The following is a 17,363-nucleotide window of genomic DNA, read 5'->3' as shown; positions in this document are numbered from 1 at the left end:
ACACCCATAAGGTGAAACTTTTGAATGTGGTTTGAAACAAGCAGCAGTTGCTCATGACATCCTGGGCTTGTGGGGATTTTGCTTTGCTTAAACCAGGGGTCACTGACCTTTTGGGGCCAATGGGCATTTGGAATTTCCAAAAAGTGCTGTGGGCGCCAGCCACAAACAGGCTACTGTGGGGGTGTGGCATAACACAAAATGGCCGCCACATCTGAAGGAGTAGAAAAAGAGACAGGACTATGGAGGGGGAGAGGTTGCTGGTGTTAAAATAGGAAATGTTGTGATGTCCTGAATGTGCACACCAACTTTCATTCTGAAGTCTCAATGTTCAAGGGAGATATTGTGCTACCAACAACAAGAGAATAAAAAGCCATCGGTTTCACTCAGCCAAACCAGAGTTCAGAATGTGAGAATGTCTTAAAGATGAAGTGGCCTTCAGTATTGGGCCATCCAAAATAAACACTTGTGGTAAGAGGCCAGTCTCTATAACTTGTCATTCACCTTTAAATCATGGGGGTTTGAGGGTGAAGAAATATTTGTTTGGGTTGCTTAAATAAAGAAATTCAAGATAATAATTTGACCTTTGAGGCTGGTCCATAATTCATTGCTTCCAAGACAGTCTATTTTTGTTTTGTTTTTCCCCCGTTTTGTTTTTATTATGCTGGTGCCATAAATGGTTATCTTCTCTCCACACAGTGTGACAGTAGTTTAATTCCTGATGCTATGAATCAGGGATGGAGCTGGGTCGATGACAGAGAGTTAGTGATTTACAATAGACCAGGCACTCTATAAAAACCTATGGCAAGGGGTTATGAGTTATCAAGATGTGCTGAGCTGGCATCCGTGGTCAGCAATATGCAGGGCGATGGAATCTCGCCTCTCATGGCTGCCCGGCATTCCATTACTGCCTGTTAGCCTCTTGAGCGAGAGCCAGCGAAGGACGGGCGATGGAGGGAGGAGTTCTCAGAAGGATCTGACGGCTGGAGAAATGGAGGGGGAACTTGTGAGGGAAACAAATGGCAAAACGGTCACGCTGTCAAGACCCGCCGCAGCTCATAAATCTAAAATGGGGAAATTGTATGTTCTGGAATATTAACAAAGCTGTTTGGACAACAGCAGCAGACTGAGGGGCTGAGAGAGACTCCCAATTATTATTTTTTCTGCAACGGCCATAGTCCCATATTCCGGCAGAGGGTAAAGCTGAGTTTCTAGGAGGTTCCAGGTTTGTTCTCAAAATAGCCTTGGAGATGGGCCTTACCTTATATGCCCAGAGGCTTCTGGCATGATTGCCAGGATCATGCCTTCCTCAGCCTGCTGAATGTCTTTGAGCATCCGAGGCTACCCTGAAACAAACACTCATAAGTGCAACCTTGTGATGCCTTTCTTCATAAATTTGGAAGCTACCAGTGATAGCGCCATTTCCAGAGTGGACTGTGGAATCAATTCTGCCCCCTAACCCATTTGCATGGTTTTGGTGGAGCAGAATGCAGTGCTTTTTTATTATTTCTAAAACAATTTTTAGGGGTATTCTCATTTTGACTCAAGAAAATCACCATTTTATAGTTCAAATCAGGAAAAATAAATACAGTAAATGGACAAAAGTACAAAGATTCACAAAATGTTTAGGGGTATGCATACCCCTGTGTCCCCCACCCCCAAAAAGCACTGGCAGAATGTAGAAATTATATTCTCTACCAAAATGTTTTGGAAGAGAACCAAGCAGTTCAGCTGATCCCTTTCGCTTTTGTTTCCTCAATGGCATGAACACACACCTACAAGAGACAGTTCCCCTGTGGCTCCAAAACAGTATACAGTGGTAGTGTTGTTTAGTCATGCCTGACTCTTCGTGACCCCATGGACCAGAGCACGCCAGGCACTCCTGTCTTCCACTGCCTCCCGCAGTTTGGTCAAACTCATGCTGGTAGCTTCGAGAACACTATCCAACCATCTTGTCCTCTGTCGTCCCCTTCTCCTTGTGCCCTCCATCTTTCCCAACATCAGGGTCTTTTCCAGGGAGTTTTCTCTTCTCATGAGGTGGCCAAAGTATTGGAGCCTCAGTTTCAGGATCCGTCCTTCCAGTGAGCACTCAGGGCTGATTTCCTTCAGAATGAATAGGTTTGATCTTCTTGCAGTCCATGGGACTCTCCAGAGTCTCCTCCAGCACCACAATTCAAAAGCATCAATTCTTCGGCGATCAGTCTTCTTTATGGTTCAGCTCTCACTTCCATACATCACTACTGGGAAAACCATAGCTTTAACTATATGGACCTTTGTTGGCAAGGTGATGTCTCTGCTTTTTAAGATGCTCCAGAGGTCCGTTCTTAACCTGAAACTGTTCTTAACCTGAAGCACTACTTTAGCTCATGGGGCCTCCTGCTGCCGCCGCGCCGCCGGAGCACGATTTCTGTTCTAATCCTGAAGCAAAGTTCTTAACCTGAAGCACTATTTCTGGGTTAGCGGAGTCTGTAACCTGAAGCGTATGTAACTTGAAGCGTATGTAACCCGAAGTACCACTGTATATACAATCAGGACATGGAATCCTGAGCTTCAAACACTCTACATTCTGGAATCTGAAAAACAAAACAATTGGAATAGCAGTGCCTCTTTGTATGTTCAGTTTTCATGCTTAAGTGAATGATTCAGCCAAGGATAAATACACAAGTCTAGTTCCTTTCAGTAGGAGAGATTTCGGGAAAAGATCTGACTTAAACTTCTAAAGGAAATCAGTAGGACATAAGGTATTCACATCCACTTTGTGGAGATTAGGCAATGAACATTTTGCAACAAGACTGCACAATGCGCCACTATGCACATTTACCTGGGAATGAACCTGATTAAACAACATGGGACACTTATGAGAAACATATATGTCGCATTTGGCTGCTCTTGTTGGAAGTTTCTTCCTCTTGTATTCTGAGGAGAAACAGCATGGAAAAAAATATTACAGAGTTTTATCTTTACAAGAAGCAACTAAAGTTAATTATATGAGAAGAAGCTGAGAGGGTCTGGGACTATCGCTGTCGTCTCAAGCCTGTCTATAGATCTGAAAATTCCAATATAGCCATCAAATTCTCCTGCTCATAAGAGGATACCTCTTCATTTCAAAGGCGTGTGGTCTTTGAAGCAGTAGATGTGCACTGAGTGGATGGGGCGAAAGACTACGTCTCACTTCGCTGCCATGCTTGGGGGTGGGGAGTATAATCTAAACTAGGCCTTTATTTATTTCATGGATAGAAAAATCCCATGTAAACTTTTACATAGTTTCAGGGAGCTTCAGTTTATGGCTCGACTTCAGTCTTCTTTTGCTTCCTTTCTTCTTAGTGGGGTTGTCTCAATGACTGTAATGTCTTTTGAAGGGACAAATTGGTGAGCCCAACTATTAGCTGGGTGACATCAAAGAACATTAATCTTTTGTTCTATAGCAAGGCCAATACCACATTAGTGCATTTCACCCAGTCATTATTAAGCCTGTAGCCCAAGGGTGTAATAAATGTTTTATGGCATGCAAACCAAGGTAATGGAATGCAAATTCCACAATATATCCTTACATTTATTTTCTAATAGAATAAATGATGACGTATTCTCTCCAAGAAAAAAGGCCCGAATGAGAGGACTAGCTCAGAAATTCGGAAGGGGCTTAGATACAGACTGTCCCTGTCCCCATCTAAGGGTGGCAGGAAAACAGAGGGTGCAATCCTGTGCCTCGTTAGGGTGCATGAATCCCATTGGCTTCAAGTAGCTCTGTGCAAGCTGCCTACTAATTTGCATTTTGGAAAACCATTTATGCTTTTAAGTGCATCTGTTTCCCTCTAGCTCTATAATGTAAACATCCTGGATATATATGCCTGTGTGAATACTGGAATCTTACATTTTAATTTCTAATTACATTTCTTCCTCTCATTTGCTCTGTAATGTATGGGAAGCATTAGTGGTAAGCATAGTTTTAATACAGGCCAAGGAGAGGATTTCTGCCATCAGAACTTGTCACGATACAGTGGTACCTCAGGTTACATACGCTTCAGGTTACAGACTCTGCTAACCCAGAAATAGTGCTTCAGGTTATGAACTTTGCTTCAGGATGAGAACAGAAATCGTGCTCTGGCAGCGCGGCGGCAGCGGGAGGCCCCATTAGCTAAAGTGGTGCTTCAGGTTAAGAACAGTTTCAGGTTAAGTACGGACCTCCAGAATGAATTAAGTACTTAACCCGAGGTACCACTGTACTAGGGATGCGGGTGGCGCTGTGGGTTAAACCACAGAGCCTAGGACTTGCTGATCAGAAGGTCAGCGGTTCGAATCCCCGTGACGGGGTGAGCTCCTGTTGCTCGGTCCCTGCTCCTGCCCACCTAGCAGTTTGAAAGCACGTCAAAACGCAAGTAGATAAAGAGGTACCGCTCCAATGGGAAGGTAAACGGCGTTTCCATGCGCTGCTCTGGTTTGCCAGAAGCGGCTTAGTCATGCTGGCCACATGACCTGGAAGCTGTACGCCGGCTCCCTCTGCCAATAAAGCGAGATAAGTGCCGCAACCCCAGAGTCGGCCACGACTGGACCTAATGGTCAGGGGTCACTTTACTTTACCTTTACCACTGTACTAGGAGAGGCCTTTTAAAATGCAACACATTTTACATTTCCCCACCCACCTTTGAAGATGGGTGCGCAGGGGTCAAACAGGTGTTTTAGCACATGCTGCTGTCCTCCCTTGGAGCAAGGCAGCGAGAGGGTGGAAGAGGCCGCAGAGAGCCTGGTCAGGTGGGTGGCCACTGGCTATAGCTGGAGTAGGAAGGCTGGCTGACGGGCAGGCAGGCATGTGTGTAATAATGAGGCAAGCAGATTTCCTGCCCTGCTGCCAATTCACAACTTCCCTGTGCCCAAGACAATTGCTCCCAGTACATTTCCAAGCACAATTCAAAGTACTTCAGCCCTGTACACCTGAAGGAGCATCTCCACCCCCATCGTTCATCCCAGACACTGAGATCCAGCATCGAAGACCTTCTGGATGTTCCGTCACTACAATAAGTGAAATTACAAGGAACCAGGCAGAGGGCCTTCTCGGTAGTGGCGCCTACTGTGTGGGAAGCCATCCCAGCAGATTTCAAGGAGATGAGTCACTATACAACCTTTAGAAGACATTTAAAGGCAGCCCTGTATAGGGAAGCCTTTTAATGTGTAATGTTTCATTATGTTTTTATGTGTGTTGGAAGCCGCCCAGAGTGTCTGAGGTAACCCAATCAGATGGGTGGGGTACAAATATGATTATGATTATGATTAGTATTAGTATTGCCTCAGATTGACTCGTTATATTGAACGTCTTGCCTGATAAGACATTTGTGCCATTTTGGTCAGTACTAATTGAGGATTTTGGAGGGTTTCCTCCCTGCTTTTGGACAAACACTTTGCTTTTATACATAGAATTGTGACCTGAATGCACACACTAAATTTCACTCCAGTGTTTCCCTCTTTAGAGTAGGCATCGCCATATCATCAAACTTATATATGAATAGCTAACTCATGCTCTTGTACACCAAAAGGCATTAGCACATAGCCAAAAGGCATTAGCACATTCAGAGGGACTGGAACCCCTAGGTTTGCAAATACAGAAAAAGGTTTTAGGGGGGAAACAACGGGGGTGGAGTGAAGAATCTCCCCAATACAGTCCGGTAAGGACTGAACATGCTGTTGTGAGGGATGGAAAATGGCAAAGGAGGGGGAATGGAATGAAGTATTCTGGAAAAGGGCTTCCCTGGTTAGCTGGAACATGAAAAACAAGCGCTTCCATACGCAACATTTAGTTGCAGCTCCCACCTGATGCAATGTGTTTAGTGACTTTTCCTCTACCCCTTGAAATGTGGAGTGTGTTGATCTAGTATTTTATTCTAGGACAGAATATTGTCTTGAGCTCGTATACAGTATAAAATTTCATTCTGGTATCTCAGTTTTAAGGTGCAAGCCAACATACATAACTGCAGAGTGCCTATCAGGTAAGGTAAACTTCACTTCACTGACAATTAATATATCTCCTCCTTCCCCCGGGATAGGGGAATACAAAATGCATAAAACAAATGCCACCAAAATACCCTACTATTGCTAACTTGTCAGCTGCAGCTGTTGGGAGTTCTAGTGCATTTCATTGCAAGTTGTCTGGATTAGTCTTTGGGACTCGAGTAAGTCATTTTATCGGTCCCTAAGAAATGGTTTCATTTTATCCTTACCTTGTTTCCTGATGATGTTCAGTGCTTTTGATGTGGCCTAATAGAGTTCCATGTTCATTCATTCCTGTGCTTCTCAGAGAGAAATGCAGTCACCAAGAGAATAAATTGTGTTATAGTACAGCATCCAAGTTGATCCTTGGGAGTGATAAGTGAGTTCTAAAGCAGCGAGGGCAGTCAGAGTTAATAAAGGGGGAATGGATGGGCAAAGTTTCTGAGCCGCTCTGGCTTACGGAGCTCTGCCTCGCTTGAATCCCAGTAAGTGGCAGTAACACAACAAGATCACACAGATGCTCAGCAGGAGAACATTTCATCACTCCTTTTAGCAAAACCCACGAGAACAGAAAGGATTCACAGGCGAAGGTGTTGGAAGTGTTGTGATGCAACTCAGCTTGGACAGGAGACTGAGATGTCTGCCTGGGAAAGGGAAGAGAGAGAGAGGAACCTCCAAGTTTCCTAGACCATCCTTATTGACTGGCCAACAACATCCGGCAACAGCTTCTCAAGATGATTGAAAGGGCCCAACCAGTGGCGGAGGAAGGGGGCGGGGGGGGGGGCAGTTCGCTCCAGGTGCCATTTAAAGCCCTAAACGGCCTCGGTCCTATATACCTGAATGAGCGGCTCCCGCCCATCGTTCAGCCTGGAGACTGAGATCCAGCTCCGAGGGCCTTTTGGCTGTTCCCTCATTGCGAGAAGTGAGGTTCCAGGGAACCAGATAGAGGGTCTTCTCAGTAGTGGCACCCACCCTGTGGAACACCTTCCCTTCAGATGTGAAGGAGATAGGAAACTATACAACCTTTAGAAGACACCTGAAGGGAGCCTGGTATAGGGACGTATAGCTATCCTATCTTGAAAAGACAACTGAAGGCAGCCCTGTTCAGGGAAGTTTTTAATATTTAATGCTGTACTGTTTTTAACACTTGATTGGGAGCCACCCAGAGTGGCTGGGGAAACTCAGCCAGATGGGCAGGGTATAAATATTATTATTATTATCTCTGAGGGGGGAGACAAGAAGGCACCCTGCAGGGGGCTTGCCCTGCTGCCGCCAGGTGCGGTGGTGGCGCAAGCAGCCGCCATCGCGCCGCTGCTACGTGCGGAGGATCCTGCTGCTGTCCATACAGGGCTCAAGCGGCACCGTAGGCAAACCACCCTGCATGTGCCACTGGGCAGTTTGCCCGGCCCCTGACACCCCACACCAGGTGCTGGCTAGCCTTCCTTCACCCCTGGGCCCAACACGATGTCCTCACATAATACACATGATGTTGCGCAACATCCTGACACTACACATATGACGTTGTGAGGAGCCGGGGGTGGAGCCAAAACCCTTCTGAACATTGAGAGGGCATTGCCCCCTAAAAGGGGGGGGGGGAGTGTCTCAGCCTCCAGGAGCTAACACCCAGTGCTTTTTTCTGGGGGTACGTATACCCCTAAACATTTTGTGAATCTTTGTACTTCTGTCCATTTACTGTATTTATTTTTCCTGATTTGAACTATAAAATGGTGATTTTTCTTGAGTCAAAATGAGAGTACCCCTACACAATTTTTTTTAGGGGAAAAAAAGCACTGCTGACACTTATTGCTGGTGCATCCTCAGCATAGGATAGGAGCATACCCTAAAATTATTTGCTTCATTTAAAATGTGAGCAGGTTTTCTCTGAGAGCAGTTTATACACCAATATTTTAATTGAGGTTTATAAAATTATTTAGTTGAGTGCGCCAGCTACTAGATCCTATGGAAGCAGCTTGTTCTCAGTCCAATGGTAAAGAGTGTATGCAATTAAAAACAAGCGTGCTCGTTATCATCAGATGATTGTAGGAAGCTTCAGGTATACAACTAATAGATAGGCAGCCATACAGACGACCTTTTAGAGATTAGGGCCTAACTCCCAAATTCACTGTAGTTTCTCAGTATTAATGCTTTAAGTATTTGGCTAGAAGGCCCAAAACTTTTATTAACTACATTGCTAAAAGCTATCATGAAAAAAAATCAATTAACACCTGGCGTTTTATTTCAAAATCGAACAATTAAAACAGTCTTTGGCATGATGTAACCACTCACTGTCTCAGTAGAGGATTTACTGAATATCTGATATGGGGTGATGGCCTTTGAAGCCAGCTGTTAAAAAGCACTTAAATTTACTGCCCGCTTTTAAAAGATTTTTAAAAAATAATTGTTGTAAGACATGATGCTAAGTTAGCAGTTATAAACCCGCCCTTCATATAAATTAATTCACGATGGCATCTACTTCGCCGTGAAAGTCAAGGCAGCTATTTGGGGGAAGAAGGTTTCAGTTTTGCTGTAAATTAAAAAGTGCTTAATATCCAAAAGGAATATTTGCGTCACCTTGCACTTTGAGGGAAGAAGGAAAGTTTATATGGGAGTGAGGAATCCATCTTGACAAGATGTTGCAATGAATTCCCTGGCCTCCAGTCTAACAGCATAGCTCCTGTTTAGGGCTCCAGCCAGTCTGGGATAGGAGCCTTGGGGTGGTGTTTGGCATATTCCACCTCCTTTGCTTTATTGTGCTCTATATTGCAAAAGGCTCAGGGCTGGAGCTGGCAGCCAGTTCTCAGCATGGGAGTTGCATTGGCATAGAGCTGCCGTGTGGAATTTAGTGAGGGAAGGGAGAACTTTAAACCTCCCTGTACATGTTCCCCCATCCCAAACTATCACTTCCAAGAGCAGCATCCTAGCTGCTCAAGTACAGACAGTACCCACCTCCCACATTTCCATCTTTCTCCCTCTTTTTCAAGGGACACCCAGGGCCTATCAGGGAGTGGCCAGGAAAGCATTTACCGGTAGTCCAGATCCTCAAGTTCAAAGAGGGCCTCAAGTTTAGACACTTGTTAATTTGACCAAAGAATCATAGAATTGTAGAGTTGGAAGGGACCCTGAGGATCATCTAGTCCAACTCCCTGCAATGGAGGAATATGCAGCTGTCCCATGCAGGGATCGTACCTGAAACCTTGGTGTTATCAGCACTGTGCTTTAACCAATGGAGCCATGACAAAATTTGTAGATCGGCATTGACTTGTAGCAAGACGATGGTTGCTATCCTTTTGAGTTTGTGGGAGGATGTTTGGCTGGGAGAGAAGAGTTCACTTTCCTTTCTTTTCTGACCATGGATGGGGCTTTTTCACTTGCCCTCGTGCCCTCGTAGGGTTCTAAATCTCACAAGGAGCCTTATTGCTACAGAAGCTAAGTCTCCAGGATGTGGATTGCTGCAGGAATAGCAATGGTGCTGACCTTTAAAGCCCTAAATGGCCTTGGCCCAGTATACCTGAAGGAGCGTCTCCACCCCCATCGTTCAGCCCGGAAACTGAGGTCCAGCTCCGAGGGCCTTCTGGCGGTTCCCTCCCTGTGAGAAATGAGGTTACAGGGAACCAGGCAGAGGGCCTTCTCGGTAGCGGCGCCCTCCCATCAGATGTCAAGGAAATAAACAACTATCTGATTTTTAGAAAACATCTGAAAGCAGCCCTGTTTAGGGAAGTTTTTAATGTTTGATGTTTTATTGTGTTTTTAACATTCTATTGGGAGCCACCCAGAGTGGCTGGGGAACCCAGCCAGATGGGCAGGATATAAACTAACTAACTAACTAACTAACTAACTAACTAACTAACTAACTAACTAAATTTGTTATTGTTATTTGGACCTGCAGTGGGGGAGGGGGCTTGTACCCATTTCCTCCTACTTGGTGTAACAGTGATCTCATGGGAGGAGAGGAGGAAGAAAAATAGCAGTGGGAGCTTTGCTAAAAAGGGGTCAGTAAAATGTAAAACTAGTTTTTAAAGAGCTGGGGAGAAAGTAGAATGGGAGAGTGAAGGGCTGGAGCCCGCCCCCCATAACATTTCTTAATTATACAGCACATTTGAGTGTCCTTTGCACTTCCTGTAGAATTATCTCAAGTTATTGTTGCAACAAACCTGTAAGGTGGGCCACTAATAGGAACTCGATAATACAGGTGGAGAGGGCAGACTAAAATGAGAGGCGATGAGTTGCTGAAAGCCACCTACCGAGCTCATGTGAGTGGAGACACTTGAATCATGAACTTCCCAGCTCAGTTTCTTAGCCGCTATACTTCACTAGCCAACTTGTTAAATGTCAGGAGCCTTTAACTAGCATGTGTGCAAAAAGAGATTTTTGGGTTTGCTTCATCAACTGTGAAATTTAAATGTAATCACCCTGAAAAATCCCTTTGCTTTATTTGTATTTTCGGCAGGGCGCTTGCACTTGCAAACGCGGAGTATATTAATCATGGCTTCATCAGCTCGTTCCAGTGACGGCCAGCATTAACCTTTGCTAAGTGATCAGTTGAACGTGCTTGCCTTCCCAGGTGCCAAAGCCAAGATCACGTTTACTTTGAGGGTCTTTCCTTAGGTTCAGTGCGAAAGGAATCTTTCGTCTCCTTCTGCACCTCTGATTACGATGACATTTTATCAGTATTCACCCATGGGGATGGGGGAAGAGGAAGAGGAGAAGGGGGAAAAACCTGAAGATACAAAATTGAATCTGTTTTGAGTCGGGATCCAAAGGACTGTGGATTGAGTTGGTTATGGTGGACCATGGTTTTCATGTATCGCCTCGGCTCTTTGCCTGTGCGATGGGCGGCTGCTGTCACCCAGTGCCATAGCTGTCAACCGTCCCTTATTTGGCGGGAAACTCCCTTATTCCAGCGCCATTTCCTGTTGCTGTCCTGGATTGATGATGTCCCTTAAATTTCCTGGGTTTCATGCTCGCCCGGCTTGGGAGGGAAGCAGCAGCTCGGGGTCCTCCACCTCGAGAGAGAGAGCGCACACGAGCTGCCCCGTCTCCATCTCTCCCTTTTCCCCCTCAGGGGCGTGTCGTAAGGAGACGGGTGGCTACGGGCGGGCAGGCAGCCCCTCTCTTGCGAGACTTCCACCGCGCTGCCAGGGGAAGCCGGAGGTGGCAGCGGCGGCTGCGACTGAGGAGGCGGCATGAGAGAGGAGGAAGAGGAGGGGATGGGGAGGGACGCAGAAGGGCGGAGCTTCAGCGGCAGCCACGCCGCCGCAACCGCCTCATGCTGGGCAGCGTGGGCGAGAGTCTCTCTCCCTCCCTCCCTCCCTCTCTCTCGGGTGGGGAAGGGCCGATGGAACTCCCCGCGCCAGGACGATGGCAGCCCCGACGTGCTGCTTAGCATACCCTCCAACCAGTGCAGCATCTTAATGTAGTGATTTCCCCCTCTGCATCCCTTTCATAACTCTATTTTTATAAATCATTTGTCCATCCATAGTTCAAATTTTTACTACAAGTTTTCTGTCAATCCTACCAATGTATGTAACTCTTTACAATAGCTTTTCAAATAAATTATAAACTTTCCTCATTCTTTATTAAAGAGGTCCTCTTCCTTGTTTCTAATTCTGCCTGTAAGCTTTGCCATCTTGACGTCGTTCATCAGTTTTGTCTGCCACTCTTCTTTGGTCGGAGTTGTAGACCCTTAGGATCACTCAGTGGATTTGTAACTGGCTGACTGACCGAACCCAAAGGGTGCTCATCAATGGTTCCCCTTCATCCTGGAGAAGAGTGACTAGTGGGGTGCCACAGGGTTCTGTCTTGGGCCCGGTCTTATTCAACATCTTTATCAACGACTTGGATGATGGACTCAAGGGCATCCTGATCAAATTTGCAGATGACACCAAACTGGGAGGGGTGGCTAACACCCCAGAGGACAGGATCACACTTCAAAACGACCTTGACAGATTAGAGAACTGGGCCAAAACAAACAAGATGAATTTTAACAGGGAGAAATGTAAAGTATTGCACTTGGGCAAAAAAAATGAGAGGCACAAATACAAGATGGGTGACACCTGGCTTGAGAGCAGTACATGTGAAAAGGATCTAGGAGTCTTGGTTGACCACAAACTTGACATGAGCCAACAGTGTGACGCAGCAGCTAAAAAAGCCAATGCAATTCTGGGCTGCATCAATAGGAGTATAGCATCTAGATCAAGGGAAGTAATAGTGCCACTGTATTCTGCTCTGGTCAGACCACACCTGGAGTACTGTGTCCAGTTCTGGGCACCACAATTCAAGAAGGACACTGACAAACTGGAACGTGTCCAGAGGAGGGCAACCAAAATGGTCAAAGGCCTGGAAACGATGCCTTATGAGGAACGGCTAAGGGAGCTGGGCATGTTTAGCCTGGAGAAGAGGAGGTTAAGGGGTGATATGATAGCCATGTTCAAATATATAAAAGGATGTCACATAGAGGAAGGAGAAAGGTTGTTTGCTGCTGCTCCAGAGAAGTGGACACGGAGCAATGGATCCAAACTACAAGAAAGAAGATTCCACCTAAACATTAGGAAGAACTTCCTGACAGTAAGAGCTGTTCGACAGTGGAATTTGCTGCCAAGGAGTGTGGTGGAGTCTCCTACTTTGGAGGTCTTTAAGCAGAGGCTTGACAACCATATGTCAGGAGTGCTCTGATGGTGTTTCCTGCTTGGCAGGGGGTTGGACTCGATGGCCCTTGTGGTCTCTTCCAACTCTATGATTCTGTGATTCTGTGATTCTGTGATTCTATGTAGTCCAACCCCCAGCAAAACACAGTCAGTCGCAGCAAAATAAGCATGGCTCCATGAGTGCCGGATTTCTGTATAAACTAAGCAAAATCCCTTCTTTTGGCAGCTGATCCCTTATTTTCGAGGCTGCTGGTCCCTTATTTTCAAATCTGTAAGTTGACAGTTTTGCCCAGTGCCACTACTGCTGATGCCCTGGCTGTAACCCCTTTTGTGACCCTCTGATGAGGACCCACCCACTTTGTCATCATACCGTAATGGCCTGAATATAAGCCTCACTTTTTTCCCAAATTCCAACCATGAAAAGTTAAAGTGTGGCTTACATTTGCAACCTTACAAAAATGGGATTTTATGATATCGCTGCTGAAACAGACATACAGTGGTGCCCCGCAAGACGAATGCCTCGCAAGACGAAAAACCTGCTAGATGAAAGGGTTTTCTGTTTTTCGATGCGCTTCGCAAGACGAATTTCCCTATGGGCTTGCTTCGCAAAACGAAAAAGTCTTGCGAGTCTTGCGATTTTTTCCCCTCCCCCCTTTTTCTAAGCCGCTAAGCCTTTAATAGCAGCTAAACCGCTAAATTGCTAATAGCGCTAATCCACTAAGCCGCTAATAGGGTTGCTTCGCAAGACGAAAAAAACGCTAGACGAAGAGACTCGCGGAACGGATTAATTTCGTCTTGCGAGGCACCACTGTACAATAAAACGGAAGAGGCGAGTGCCTGCGGAATTTTAAGGGAGTGGCTTATATTTGGGTATGGTCTTTTTTTCTCTCCCCCCTTCCTTTGAATTTTAAAGTTGCGGCTTACCTTCGGGTGCGGCTTATATTCAGGCCAATACGGTAGGTGGTTGATTTCATCTCTGCTGCACTGCTCAAGGAGCCTTCAGGACGGGGTTGCTGCCATGGGACTTATGTGTCTGTTTCTTTCAATGAACTGAGAATTGTGAAAGGCTTTGAGTCATGGGGGCGGCAAGAGTGTGTGAATGAATTTGGCAGTGCTTGGTTTATTTTTCTGTTCTTATTTTGTTGCTGCTGGTCTACTTCAAAGTTGACTTCCCTGCCTTTCTGCCTGATGAAGATGATGATTAACTGAATTGATAAACCTTCCTATACCCGGAGGTCTCAGGGCGGTTCACAGAACAAAATCAAAATATAAAACCACAAAACATATAATCAAAATTAAAAAACAACACAATAAGCCCCCCCCCCCCCCAAGCTGGATGGCTTTCTGGACTCAGACACGAGTTTGCAGTTGAGGTGTTCAAGCCTGTTGAAGAGTGCTGCAGTTAAGGTGCTTTTAGACACATGTGTATTACGGATTCATCCTGATTTGTTTGTGGGGAGGTTAGATGACGTTGCATCAGAGCAAGTATTATCCCATAAAAATCCTACCTTTTTGGAAGTAGACTTGTTGTGCAAGAACTTCCAGTCAACTATCGCGCCATCTGTCCTACACATTTAAAGCAGCACTGTACCACTTTTTAAACAATCGTGACTTTCCCCAAAGAATCCTGGGAAATGTTGTTTGTTAAGGGTGCTAGGAGGTGCCTTTTCCCCTCGCAGAGTCACAGTTCACAGAGTTCCATGGGAAAAGAGGGATTAACTGTTAAACCACTGTGAGAATTCTAGCTCTGTGAGGGAAATAAAGGTCTCCTAGCAACTCAGAACCTTTAACAAACTACCCTTCCCAGGTTTATTTGAGGGAAGCTGTGACTGTTTCAAGTGGTATATTGCTGTAAGTGTCTAACAGAATTCATTTTATTTTTCTCCCACCTCCAAATCCCTTAGTTTCCTGTCTGTAAAATTGAGGCAGTCTTCCTGCAAATATTCAAATATGTGCAAATGTTAATTGTTTAACCTTTGAAGCCCTAAATGGCTTCAGCCCTGTATACCGGAGGTCTAGCTCCGAGGGCCTTCTGGTGGTTCCCTCATTGTGAAAAGTGAAATTATATGGAACCAGGCAGAGGGCCTTCTCTGTAGTGGTGGCCGCCCTGTGGAACATCCTCCCATCAGATGTCAAGGAGATAAGAAACTATCTGACTTTTAGAAGACATCTGAACAGTGGCGTAGCGTGGGGGGTGCAGGGGGGGCCGGCCGCACCGGGCGCAACATCTGGGGGGGGGGCGCGCTCACACTCGCAGCTCTCTGCCCCTACCGGGTTAAGGGGCGCAAATTACTTGCCTTGCCCCGGGTGCTGACAACCCACGCTACGCCACTGCATCTGAAGGCAACCCTGTTTAGGGAAGTTTTTAATATTTGATGTTTTTGTGTTGGCCAGATGGGTGGGGGTATAAGTGGGGTATAAGTAATAAATTATTATTATTATTATTATTATTATTATTATTATTATTATTATTATTATTATATTATTATTATTATTATTATTATTATTATTATTATTCCATGGTAACCCTCTTGTAGTTTTGTCTTAACACTCATGGAATTGTCCACCCATGGACCATCATGGTCAATAAAAACCTTTGTTTTGTTTCTACAGCAGGCAAGAAATGCTTTTAATATATTTGAAAAGCTAGAAATGCTCTAATTTTGTGTGTGTTTGTGAGGGTATGTATGAAAGCACAATTACATCTGACATTGTTAATTCCTGCTATCCCTCTCCCTTGCTTTTCTGCAATTTGGATCTTTGATTATGGTCTAAAATGCTCTGTGCCACAAAACAGAGGGCTCGATTAAGCTGTGCCTTACCAGCTGTAATGAAGTAATTTAAAGTAAGAGAGATAATATGTTGCATCAACCCCCACCCTATTAATACAGGCCAGATAAGTAGGCACACCTCTGAAGGCATCCATTTATCTAGAATGATAATGCTGTCATGCTCTTATTGTGCTCTGGCACAGCTCAAAAGCATTCTTGAAAATGCTTCACAAATGACACGCGGCAGATAAAAAAAGTTGATACACTGGCATAGGGAAAAAAGAAAATTAGGTTCCGTGATATTGTTTACTGGTTCAACTTACTTTTGTGTAGATGCCTGATGCATGCAAGTCATAGAGATAGACCAAACTGTTCATCAGGCAGAACGCCATGATTCTGCAGCCGTTACAGCTCCCTTGGGACACAACTAATAGCCAAGAAACCTAGGCTGGCACTCAAGGCACCACCATTTATAAGGCACATCGAATGCCACTTCTGGTTGCTTTGCTCGAAGCTTTCAGCCCTTGGGAATGCTAGTATGAACATCTAATCTTGAGATGAGGGGTGGTGCCTCATAGGTCATGGGACTGAATCTTCCAGTTTCCAAAGAGAAGCCAAGCAGAGCCTGAGGGGAGCAGAGCCTCAACTATTTCTTCTGGGACAGGGTGTAGCTCGATGAACATGAGAGCAGAGCTGCTTCCCCCAGAGTCCCTGAAAATGGAGGCTTGAATCCTGAAATCCTGAAAGACAGATCCTAATATCGAAACACCTGTCAGGGGGTGGACTGCTATGACAGTCAGATTATGCTTCAGGAGGCTTTGGGCTGAAAGAAGGGATGGAGAACCTTGAGGTCAACTGTAGCCCCTTGTATGACTATTGGGATTCTCTGAGGCCACACCTCCCCTGGTCCAGTCATTTTGCCTGGCTGGAAACTTTAATTGAACCCTGCTATTGTCTGCTGTTTGCCTGGCTGAATAATAATAATAATAATAATAATAATAATAATAATAATAATAATAATAATAATAAATTTCATTATTTGTACCATGCCCATCTGACTAGGTTGCCCAGCACGTACAAAAACTTAATAAAACATTAAACATTTATAATGTCCCTATACCGGGCTCCCTTCAGATGTCTTCTAAAGGTTGTATAGTTTCCTATCTCCTTGACATTTGATGGGAGGGCGTTCCACAGGGTTGGTGCCACTACCGAGAAGGCCCTTTGCCTGCTTCCCTGTAACCTAACTTCTCACAATGAGGGAACCACCAGAAGGCCCTTGGAGCTGGACCTCAGTGTTTGGGCTGGACGATGGGGGTGGAGACGCTCCTTCAGGTATACAGGGCTGAGACCCTTTAGGGCTTTAAAGGTCACCACTAACACTTTGACTTGTGCTCGGAAACATACTGAGAGCCCATGTTGTTCTTTCAGGACCGGTGTTATATGATCCTGGCTGAAGAGATGTATGTGCAGAAACGCTTGTGCCTCGACTGTATCCTACAGTATGACTGTATCCTACAGCATACGGCCCCTGGAAGGCTGCTTGTGTGGCAATGTGGCCCTTTGGGCTCAAAACAGCTCTTCTTGAAAAGCACCATATAAAAGTGACTGTACAGAATGTCTTCAGTTAGGTCTCATAACTAACCTTACGTATATGCTACCAAATCCTTAAAATGCTGAAGATTTATTCTGAGCTGGGTTCTTTATATCATCTTGAAAATATAGCAACGGACAAAGGTGGAATGGGAAAGACGTGCTTTAAAGTTCACCTTTCTGCTAATTGCTTGCTTGTAAAAATGGTGTGTCCAGGCACACAGACCTTTTATAGACTACTTTACGATGGGAGAGCGAGTGATTCAGCATATTTCTTTTATGTCTGTTCATTCAGTATTATAATATGGCAGCATTCCAAAGGATTAAAAAATGCGAGTAGGTCTCTAGCCCCTCCTCCCCAGACGGAGAACTGCAGTAA

General features: G+C 45.3%; 2 long non-coding RNA genes across 6 annotated transcripts in view; one reads left to right on the top strand and one right to left on the bottom strand.

Moving 5' to 3' along the window:
• LOC310706673 overlaps positions 1 to 16,899 on the top strand; it is a 43,163-nt gene extending 26,264 nt beyond the window's left edge. For 2 of the 3 annotated variants that reach the window (XR_014526044.1, XR_014526045.1), the window contains one exon: positions 10,424 to 10,738. This is a non-coding gene — a long non-coding RNA (uncharacterized lncRNA). Of the gene's footprint in view, positions 1 to 10,423; positions 10,739 to 16,822 lie in introns of those variants that run through there. The other variant, XR_014526043.1, reaches the window with a different exon arrangement.
• LOC310706656 lies at positions 694 to 14,678 on the bottom strand. 3 transcript variants are annotated; one of them, XR_014526014.1, is made up of 5 exons: positions 14,129 to 14,678; positions 6,207 to 6,620; positions 2,819 to 2,913; positions 1,259 to 1,343; positions 694 to 980 (listed from the first exon to the last, which is right to left on the bottom strand). It is a non-coding gene; the product is annotated as an uncharacterized lncRNA (long non-coding RNA). The 3 variants fall into 3 exon arrangements; XR_014526015.1 differs by lacking the exon at positions 14,129 to 14,678 and having other exon boundaries at positions 6,207 to 7,154; XR_014526016.1 differs by lacking the exons at positions 694 to 980; positions 1,259 to 1,343; positions 14,129 to 14,678 and adding an exon at positions 2,372 to 2,704 and having other exon boundaries at positions 2,753 to 2,913; positions 6,207 to 7,154.
• Positions 16,900 to 17,363: the final 464 nt, after the last annotated feature.

This window comes from Podarcis liolepis (genome assembly GCF_965112155.1).
Source record: "Podarcis liolepis genome assembly, chromosome: 5".
Taxonomy (NCBI): domain Eukaryota; kingdom Metazoa; phylum Chordata; class Lepidosauria; order Squamata; family Lacertidae; genus Podarcis; species Podarcis liolepis.
The sequence above is the reverse complement of the archived record's forward strand: the minus strand, read 5'-3'. Positions and strand labels throughout refer to the sequence as shown.